Here is an 11,130-nt window from a genome sequence, read left to right as displayed (position 1 = left end):
GATCCGTTGCACACCTAGTAGACAATCTCTTCTCTGTCTTGCTCCGACATCAAAAATTAGTTACTGAAAATGGAATATTGTAATACTAAACTACAGTTTAAAAATGATGGCACTTTACAGTACAGATTGTTTACTATATGGTTAACGAGTTGTAATATTTGTAGTTTTACTACAACAAATTGTTTGCACTTTTATTTTAAGTTTTAAACTGGTGTATTTTCAACTCATGAAGCACCTTGCACTTTTTTTTTTTTTTTTTTAGTTTTTCAGGAAACTCCAAATTGTAGTGAACCGAAATACAAATGGCAAAGATCAAGCTATGGCTACTACCGGTAGTACTACAGTCGAGAATTTCTCCATATTGGTTATTTTTACCTCCATTTTGCATTTTGATCTTTGCTATTGTTTGGAGTTTATTGAATAAACCACTGTTATGTGTTCAATGAGTGTTATAACAAGTGTCCTAAATATGACTAAGAAACCCATGCCATGTTTAGGGTATTCTCTCCTTCCAGTATACCTCTATGAGTCTGACCCTAAAAGTGGGATAGTTCTATCTACACTCTTTAAAGGTATAATATACAGTAGGCACCAAAATAACTTTAGCTTAATGAACCATTTTTAGTGTATTAATCATGTCCCTGCAATCCTGCATTCTGTCTCACTGCTCAATTCTCTGCTATTTAGCAGTTAAATCACTGATTTTTTTTTTTATGTTTTTGTTTTTCAGCCTAGTCATCAATCTGCCTTGTGTGACTAACACAGCCTCCTTAAAGTTTTGCTGTCAAGAGACATCCAATGTTTAGACTTCCTTTCCAGACAGACTCCATGTCAGCCTACGTATGGGTAATCCCGCCTCTCATACCTCATAGGACCCCACTCCCATAAATCTTTGCATCTAGACAGAGACCGTGTTCCTTTTTTGTCCTCCTCCTAGGACCAAGGTAGTCTTACCTTAGGATGTTGTCGGTCCAGTCCTGGTGATTTGCACGTGAAGATGGCGTCCTGGCAGTGTTTTTTTTCTGGAGTCCATTTACCTTGGCTATTAGCAGGGTGGACATGGGCAGTTATTGCGATGCCTTGAAGATCTTACTAGCCAGCCATTGGCAGGCAAGCGGCAACATGGCCAATCGTCCCAACTATTAGCGGGAGGCTCTTTATTGAAATGCCCTGGTCGTGCAGCATGAGCAACATGACTCCCTGTCCCAGGCGGGATCGAAGTAATGCTGTGGTGGTAATGTATAATGCTCCTTTATCATGTACATGGTAGCTGTTTTTGTATGTGTATTGTTGCGTCTCCTAGTTTCGTGTTTGTTTGTCCAGCCATGGCGGCTGGAACGCATCTGCGTCCCAGTTCGCCGCCTTTTAACCCGTCTGCGCATTCAGGTCGAGGCTTGGTTGCGCGTGCGCAGTCCGGGCAAGATGGCGGCGGTCGCGCATGCGCGCGAGGTCTGTGGGGTGGCGGCGGGCACGGCGTAGGCACGCTGATGCGCGATGACATAATCCGGGGGGGCGGCAGATTTAAATAGCTGTCAGCTATTCTCTGGGTTGCCTTAAAAGCTGCAGCAGCTGCTTCCCCGAGTGCATATCTCTGCTGTTTAAGGTAAGGGGTTATGCTGCACTACTTGCCTATGCTTATCCTGCTCATCCACCTGTTTCTTTTCTAAACATGCTGTATTGATTGCTTGCAGTGGTTTTGAAACCTTTTTTGCCATGGATGTGTCACCGCCCCCCCAGTGGCCAACCCTTACTCTGCAGGTAGGATGGAATTGATTTTCCTCTGCCTGTTTGTTTTGGGTTAGTGGTTAGGTGCATGTTAACTCTTTCTTTCCCTCAGCCCTTCTAGGTCTGAACACCGTTCCTCGGCACGTGAAGCTAATGACAAAAATCGTCATTCAACGTCAAGTTCCAGACGCCCTAGATCATCTTCCAGACGGTCCACTTCTAGTCGTCATTCTCACTGCCATTCCAGCCGCTCTAATAAGAGAACATGCTGGGGATGTAAAGCTCAGGTCCGAGAGGATAAATCTCTCTGTGAGTCATGCTATTCTCGAGCTGTAAAGGAACGTGGAGCTGGAGACCAACAGGTGGAAGCTCTGGTTAGAAGAGTGGTTCAAGAATCTCTGAACAGGACAGATCGCGTCCGTACATCCAGCCCTCCTGCTGCTCCACCACCAGTTCCTGACAGGGTCGACCCTGAGGTTCCAGGTCCCTCTCGTCGAAGTCTCTCTTTAAGTGGTTCCTCTGACAGCGAAGCGGAGGTGGAAGACTCCAGTACAGGATTTGATTTTTCCTTGGTTCCTCAGTTAGTTAAAGCGGTTAAAAACACATTGAGATGGGAGGAGCCAGTAGAAGCACCCTCTAAGCAGAGAAGGTACTTCAAGCAGCTCAGGAAAGAACGCCCAAATTTCCCCTTCCTGGGTGAACTTGGGGAAATTATTTCAGATGAATGGAGTAAAGTTGAGAAGAAAAACTCGCTGATTTCCAAGATAGTGAAAATGTACCCATTCAAAGGTGAGGAGGTAAAGCATCTGGAAGCGGCACCCCTCATTGATGCGGCTTTAATGAGGTTAGTGAAACATGTCACGCTTCCTCTGGAAGACACCGTTTCGTTTAAAGATGGTTTGGAGAGGAAGATCAACACTGACCTCAAACGCATTTATATTACGGCAGGCATGGCTTGTAAACCAGCCCTGGCTCTTGCAGCTTTGTCTAAAGCTATGGAAGCATGGACGGATGACATGGATGCAGTGTTGGGAAAGATCTCTGAGGAGTTGCTCAAGAACTCACCAGTACACGAGCTGAAGCTGGCATCAGCCTTTCTGGGGGAAGCATCCCTTGATATTATCCGCCTTGTGGCAAGTGTCATGCTTTCTTCAGTCACGGCAAAGCGCGCCTTGTGGTTGCGCCCGTGGGTTGCGGATCCTGCCTCTAAACAGGCATGGTGTAAAATTCCCTTTACGGGCTCCCCCCTCTTTGGGAAAAAACTTGACTCTGCCATTACCCGTGCTACAGGGGGTAAATCAGGGTTCTTACCCCAGGATCGCCGTCTTTTTGGTCAGAGAAAAACTCATCCCAGACAAGATCAGGAGCGTGCGAGGGATGCACGTCGCTACAGACCTGGCCGTGATTTCAGAAAAAACTGGAGGAGAAATCAACCTTCAGGGCAGAACTCCTCAAAGTCAGCCTCTTCTGGGGGACGTGAGGCTGCGAAGTCCTTTTGATATAGAGCCTGTCCAGACGGAGCGAGTCGGTGCTCGTTTATTCCGTTTTCAGCACGTCTGGGCAGCCTCGATTCGGGATTTCTGGACCATCAAAACGGTCTCTTCGGGTCATACTTGGGTGTTCAGCAGTCCACCCACACACCGGTTTGTTCCTACAGCTCTTCCACACTTAGAGGAGAAGAAACAGGTTTTTCTGTCATATACAGATTCACTAGTAGCCCAGGGGGCCGCCATTAAAGTACCAACAGAAGAAAGGTTTCTAGGGGTGTACTCCCCCCTTTTCATGGTCTTTAAAAAGAATGGGTCCTGGAGGCCTGTAATCGACTTGACATATCTGAACTCCTTCATCAAGAAGGAAAAATTCAAGATGGAGACTCTGCTAACAATACGCCAGACGATACAACCGGGAGATTGGCTTGTCTCCATAGACCTGAAAGATGCCTACTTTCATGTGCCGATTGCAAGGGAATTCCAGGTGTATCTCCGATTCACAGTAGATCAGAGGCATCTCCAATTCACATGTCTCCCATTCGGGCTTACAACATCGCCTCGAGTGTTTTCGAAGCTCTTATTGGCTGTGGTAGCGTTAATCAGGGTCAAAGGTATCCGGTTACACCATTATTTAGACAACCTACTTCTGCTTTCACAAGACAGGGATCAGCTGTTGGCACATCAAGATCAGGTCATCTCTACCCTAACAGAGTTCGGTTGGCTGTTGAACAAGGAGAAAAGTCTCAAGACCATCTTGTACGGGTAACCACCTCCATGCAGGAGAGCCTCCCCTGGTGGCTGCAACGGAAGAATCTTCTCAATTGCCATTCCATAGCACCTGTCTCCTGGATCACGGTGACAACGGATGCAAGCAACAGAGGTTGGGGCACTCTCTGTCTGACGGAGGTAGCCCAAGGCAAATGGGACTTCCCATCCCAAGGGATAGTCTCAAATATTCTGGAGCTTCGAGCTGCCTTCCGTGCACTTCAAGCCTTTTCCCACCTGACATCAGGGGCCTCAGTCCTCCTGAGACTGGACAATACGACTGCAGTGTCTTACATCAAGAGGCAGGGGGGCATCCGCAGTCTCTCTTTACTGAAAGAAGTAAGTCCGATCATGTCCTGGGCCCAGGTGAACTTGACAAATTTATCTGCTGTTTATCTCCCCGGAATTCAGAATGTCCAGGCGGACTTCCTTTCAAGGGTCACCCTGGACAACAACGAATGGTCTCTCCACACCGAAGTGTTCAACTGGGTCTTGTCTCTGGGAGCAATGTCGGAAGTAGATCTGTTTGCATCCCCTTGCAACTTCAAACTGCAGAAATATTACACGAGGTGTTGTTGTCCCCAGGCCTTCGGAGTGGATGCCCTGACGTACCAGTGGAGATTCCACAAGGCCTATGCCTTTCCCCCGGTACCAGTCATTCTCTGATTTCTATCGAGGCTCAGGTGGGAAGAAGTCAAAGTAGTGGCAATTGTTCCTTTCTGGCCCAACAGGCCATGGTTTCCTCTCCTGGGTCAGCTCAGTTACCGGGATCCGGTCCCTCTCCCGTCCAGACCAGATCTCCTGTCGCAAGGAACGTCTCTTCACCCATGCCCATCTTATCTCCATCTGATGGATTGGTGGTTGGGAGGGGAAGGCTGGAAGCGCTAGGATGTCCAAGTTCAGCGATTGCTACATTGTTGAATGCCAGAAGAGCAGGCACCAACAGAGTCTATCAAAGAATTTGGTCAAAGTTTGCGGACTATGTGGCCTCCACTAATGGTTCCTGTATTGACCCAAGGATACAGGATATTCTGGGTTTTCTGCAAACAGGCCTGGATCTGTCTTTATCGGTTAGCTCCTTACGAGTCCAAGTTTCTGCAATCTCCGCCTTCACAGGTGTATCATGGGCCAGACACCCCCTTACTAGGCAGTTCTTCAGGGGAGCAATAAGACTTAGACCTCAAAGAAAACCAAGATTTTCTGAATGGGATCTTCCTCTTGTCTTGGACTTCTTCGCAGGAAGAGAAATACGACATGTGGACCAGTCATCTATTAAGTAACTTTCCCTCAAAGTGGTCTTTTTAGTAGCCATAACATCGGCTAAGAGGGTTTCCGAAATTGGTTCCTTAGGATTCAAAGAACCATTCCTTACTTTCTTCCCTGATCGAGTGGTCCTGATTCCTATGTTAGGTTCAAATCCCAAAGTAACAACTGTTTTCCATGAAAATCAGGAAATTGTTCTTCCTACGTTCAGGTCTTCTGAGGACTCTAATATTCATCCTCTAGATGCCGGAGAGGTTCTAAAGCAATACTTAGAAGCCACAGCTTCTTTTCACCAATCTGATCACCTGTTTGTTCTTTTCCATGGTAAAAGCAGGGGAAAGCGTGCTTCCTCTAGAACCATCGCAGCATGGATTGTTCAGGCCATTCAGTGGGCTTATAAGTCTAAGGGTTTGGCTCCTCCAGAGGCAGTGACCGCTCATTCTACCAGGAGCGTTTCTACATCGTGGGCAGCATCCCGGCATGTATCTCCGGAAGTAATCTGTAAAGCGGTCTCATGGTCATCAATTAACACTTTTATGACGCACTGTTGTGTAGAACCGGCTTCCTTGTCATCGGTTAATTTTGGTTTGCAAATATTATCTGTTGATGGTGCCAATTGAACCTTTTTTTCTTTAACCAGCAATTGCCCACCCGGGTGTGTATGGCTAGTTATTTGCCATACGTAGGCTGCCATGGAGTCTGTCAGGAAAACGGAAAATTTATATCAAATACTAACTGTAATTTTCCTTTCCTGATGGACTCCATGGCAGCAGGAGTTCCCTCCCATTTGCTGGAGTAGGCTAAGTTACGGAACACGGCCTCTGTCTAGTTGCAAAGATTTATGGGAGTGGGGTCCTATGAGGTATGAGAGGCGGGATTAACCCATACGTAGGCTGCCATGGAGTCCATCAGGAAAGGAAAATTACGGTAAGTATTTGATATAAATTTTCCGTTTTATTGTACATTGGGGTCGATTTTCTAAAAAATGGAGAGTGCAAAATGTGGTGCATGATCATCTGTGCATAGTAGTAACAATCGGCTTCCAGGTGGTATTGTGAAAGCTGAACTGAACAAGCTGAAGTTAGAAGCTGATTGGCTACCGTGCACAGCTGCACCAGATTTTTCACTCTACCGTTCTGTGTTTAAAATTTATTATCTCCTGCACTGTAATTTGCCTCCTGTATGTGCTTAACCACTTTAATACCGGGCACTTATACACCTTCCTGCCCAGACCGATTTTCAGCTTTCAGTGCTGTCGCAGTTTGAATGACAATTGCGCGGTCATACAACACTGTACCCAAACTAAATTTTTATCATTTTGTTCCCACAAATAGAGCTTTCTTTTGGTGGTATTTGATCACCTCTGCGGTTTTTATTTTTTGTTAAACAAATAAAAAAAGACCGAAAATTTTGAAAAAAATAAAAGTTTTGCTTTTGTTCCTGTTATAAAATTTTGTAAATAAGTAAGTTTTCTCTTTCACTGATGGGCACTGATAAGGCGGCTCTGACAGGCACTAATAAGAAGGCACTGATGAGGTGGCACCAATGAGCGGGCACTGACGATGGGCACTGATATGCGGCACTTATGGGCACTGGTAGGCGGCACTGATGGGTGGCACTGATATGCAGCACTGATGGGCATTGATAGGCGGCACTGATGGGCACTTATGGGTGGCACTGGGTGGCACTGATAGGCGACACTGCTGGGCACTGATATGCAGCACTGATGAGCACTGATAGGCAGTACTGATGGGCATTGATACGTGGCACTGATGGGCACTGATACCCGGCACTGATACGAGGCACTGATAGCATACCTCCCAACTTTTTGAGATTGGAATGAGGGACACCTATCAGCAAGAGTATGCAGGCATAGGACACACCCCCTTGCCACGCCCCCTTAAAGGAGAATTGTACAAAAAACAAGATTGGTTAAACACACAAGTGCTTTTTTTTTACCACTACTATTCCTTTATATTGGCTTTTGGAATTTACAAATGCAGCAATTTAGAAAACAGATAAAAGGTTTAGCACTGGGAAACACTTTTTGATAGATAAAAAGTGCATTTTATATACATCTATATAGATCAGGCCAAAATGGGGGACAAATGAGGAGGAATGAGGGACAGAGGGACATTGCTCCAAATCAGGGACAGTCCCTCGAAATCAGGGACAGTTGGGAGCTATTCTAATAGGCATCCCTGGTGGCACTGGCAGTGGTAGGCATTGTGAGTGGGCACTGATTGGCAGCTGCCTGGGCATTGATTGGCAGCTGCCTGGGCACAAATTAGTATTTCCCTTGGGGTCTAGGGGGGGCATACCTGGTGGTCCAGTGTGGATGGTCATCCTGGTGGTCCTGGGTGGGATCCGAGGGGGGGGCTGTGCTGATAAACAATCAGCACAGAACCCCCCCTGTCAGGAGAGCAGCCGATGGGCTCTCCTCTACTCGCGTCTGTCACCGGCTCTTCCTGTTTACATCGTGATCAGCCGTGATTGGACACGGCTGATCACGTGGTAAAGCGTCTCCGTCAGAGACTCTTTACCTAGATCGGAGTTGCGGTGTGTCAGACTGACACACCGCAACATTGATCGCTGCGATGCGCGCCCCCCGGGGGTGCGCAGTGGCTTAACATCCTGATCACGTCACATGACGTCCGGTCAGGATATTGAAACCACTTTGCCGCCATCATTCTGCTATATGGCGGGCGGAAAGTGGTTAAGGTTCAGTTTTACAGAGGAGATTAAAAGCCTCTACAGTGAGCAAATTCTGGTGGGAAAATAAAACCCTTTTTTTTTCATGGCTGTGTCAGTCACATCCAGGGGAGGTGTAACCAGGGCTGCCTGCATCCATTCCATGGACAGAAACAAAAGTGATTCAACGCCTAAATGGCAGAGAAACTAAAGGTGTGTGGTCTATACACAAACCGATTGAGCTAGTTTTGTTGTTGATTACCTGTAGTATCCCTTCAAGTAGTGAATTGATGTTTGTAAGCTGCATTTTATGGGTAGTTTTGGAATTTTATATTTAAACAGATGTGTATTTCACATCAGTGAGTACCTTGCACTTTTAAGTAGTGAATTGATGTGTGTAACCTGCATCTGTTTGTATTGGATGCTGATAACTTTGTTTTAAGTATAATAAAAATACAACTTATTAAGAAATTTTGTATGCATATTTTTTTACTTGAGAGTCTGACTTTACTCTTCTGCCAATGTGTTTTGGTGTGTGCATTGCACAAAGGGGGTGTGTGCGCAATGCCCATGCATATATTCTATTTTGCTCCCTGCATAAGATTAATCCTGACTTAAACATAGGTTTATATAATACTCGTCGTAGGTGAGGTCAGTGTATGTCAGTTAGCCAGGTCAGTGTAGTGTATGTATGTCAGGTAGGTAAGGTGAGGTCTGTATATGTATGTCAGGTAGGTGAGATCAGTGTAAAGGTCAGTGTGTCAGGTAGGTGAGTTTAGTGCCCATCATTGATGGGCAGCACTGGTAATCCAGGCAGCAACCAACAAGTTAGCTTACCCCCCGCCACACAACCCCACCATCCAGCTAAAAACATCCGTGACACGACCACCCCGGATCCCCCCACGGTGCCACCATCGGCCTTCGGGCTGAAGCCCCTGGTCTTTTTGACACCTAGCAACACCCCTGCGGAAAACTAGCACTGCACATCACCCTGAACACACCATCCCCACTGTGAAACATGATGGTGGCAGCATCATGTTGTAGGGATGCTTTTCTTCAGCAGGGACAGGGAAGCTGGTCAGAATTGATGGAAAGATGGATGGAGACAAATACAGGACAATCTTAGAAGAAAACCTGTTAGAGTCTGCAAAAGACATGAGACTGGGGCGGAGGTTCACCTTCCAGCAGGACAACGACCCTAAACATACAGCCAGGTTTAGATCAAAGCATATTCATGTGTTAGAATGGCCCAGTCAAAGTCCAGACCTAAATCCAATTGAGAATCTGTAGCAAGACTTGAAAATTGCTGTTCACAGACGCTCTCCATCCAATCTGACAGAGCTTGAGCTATTTTGCAAAGAATAATGGGCAAAAATGTCCCTCTCTAGATGTGCAAAGCTGGTAGAGACATCCCCTAAAAGACTTGCAACTGTAATTGCAATGAAAGGTGGTTCTACATTGACTCAGGGGGGCTGAATACAAATGCATACCACACTTTTCACATATTTATTTGTAAAAAAAAACATTTATCATTTTCTTTCCACTTCACAATTATGAGCCACTTTGTGTTGGTCTATCACATAAAATCCCAATAAAATACATTTACGTTTTTGGTTGTAACATATAGTAGGTGAGGTTGAAAAAAGACACAAGTCCAACCTATGTGTGTGATTATATGTCAGTATTACATTGTATATCCCTGTATGTTGTGGTCATTCAGGTACTTATCTAATAGTTTTTTGAAACTATCGATGCTCCCCGCTGAGACCACCGCCTGTGGAAGGGAATTCCACTTCCTTGCCGCTCTTACAGTAAAGAACCCTCTACGTAATTTATGGTTAAACCTCTTTTCTTCTGTAGCGCCCACCACCTTTAGGTGGGTGCTATTAGGTGAAAAGATAGGTTAAATTACCAGTGCCTTACTGTTTGTACAGGTCTGGAGGTTTGATTTGGTTAGGGTGGAGTTGTAGGTTAGAGGGGGGTGTGACCACCTGTTCATCATCACCATGGAAAACCCTCCCTTGTTTCTCCAGAGTAATGATCTGGAAAGGAGGCGGGTCAGGGCTTGAAGGACAGGCAGTGTGTATGGCCCTGGTCCAATGGTTAATTTGTTTGGCCAGGGGCGGGTTCATACATATACACTGGGGGTCACATGTTCCCGTGGTTGGTGTGGTAGGAGTGGAAAGACAGCAAGATGTGACGTTGAGGATCAGGGCTGGAAGGCCTGGGGTTCAGAGGCCCAGAGCTGGAAAGCCACGGAGCTTTTCCAGAAGGCATGGAGGTTCAGAGACTCCATAGCTGGAAGGTTTCATCAACCAAGATTGAAAGAAGTGGCTGCAGACCGACCTGAGTAGAACGGGGGTTCCTGGACTTCCTTGAGCTGGCCAGGGAAGAAATGACCGGAGGTGAGAAGGCAGGTGAGGCCTGGGACACCCTGCATTTCAGTAGTACCGCATACTTTTCAGAGGGGCATGAGCCAGTTCATTAAGGGAAGATTCTAACTACTCGAGCAGTTTAGACAAGAGGCAACTTATATCCGTTTGCATCATTCAAGTAACACTACTGCCGAATCAGGAATAAAAGTTATTGTTTGAACTGTTCAACTGTGTCTGTGATTACTACAGCGGGGTGGAAGAAGTGGGGGTTAAACCAGCGTGTACTGTAATGAACTAACCAGCAGCTCCTATAGGGGTAGTGCGATACACTTCTAAATTTAATGAGTGGCCACGAGTCTTGTTAAACTACCTTACGCAAAAACGTTTTATCCCTATTGTGGGGTCACCAGTACGGTATTCGTAAATTGAAATCATATCCCCTCTCAAGCATCTCTTCTCCAGAGAGAATAAGTTTAGTGCTCCCAACCTTTCCCCATAACTAAGATCCTCCAGACCCTTTATTAGCTTTGTTGCCCTTCTTTGTACTCGCTCCATTTCCAGTACATCCTTCCTGAGGACTGGTGCCCAGAACTGGACCGCATACTCTAGGTGCGGCCGGACCAGAGTCTTGTAGAGCGAGAGAATTATCGTTTTATCTCTGGCGTTGATCCCCTTTTTAATGCATGCCAATATTCTGTTTGCTTTGTTAGCAGCAGCTTGGCATTGCATGCCATTGCTGAGCCCATCATCTACTAGGACCCCCAGGTCCTTTTCCATCCTAGATTCCCCCAGAGGTTCTCCCCCCAGTGTATAGATTGCAT

This window comes from Aquarana catesbeiana, linkage group LG12 (genome assembly GCF_042186555.1).
Source record: "Aquarana catesbeiana isolate 2022-GZ linkage group LG12, ASM4218655v1, whole genome shotgun sequence".
Classification (NCBI taxonomy): Eukaryota; Metazoa; Chordata; class Amphibia; order Anura; family Ranidae; genus Aquarana; species Aquarana catesbeiana.
This window is presented reverse-complemented; position numbering follows the sequence as displayed.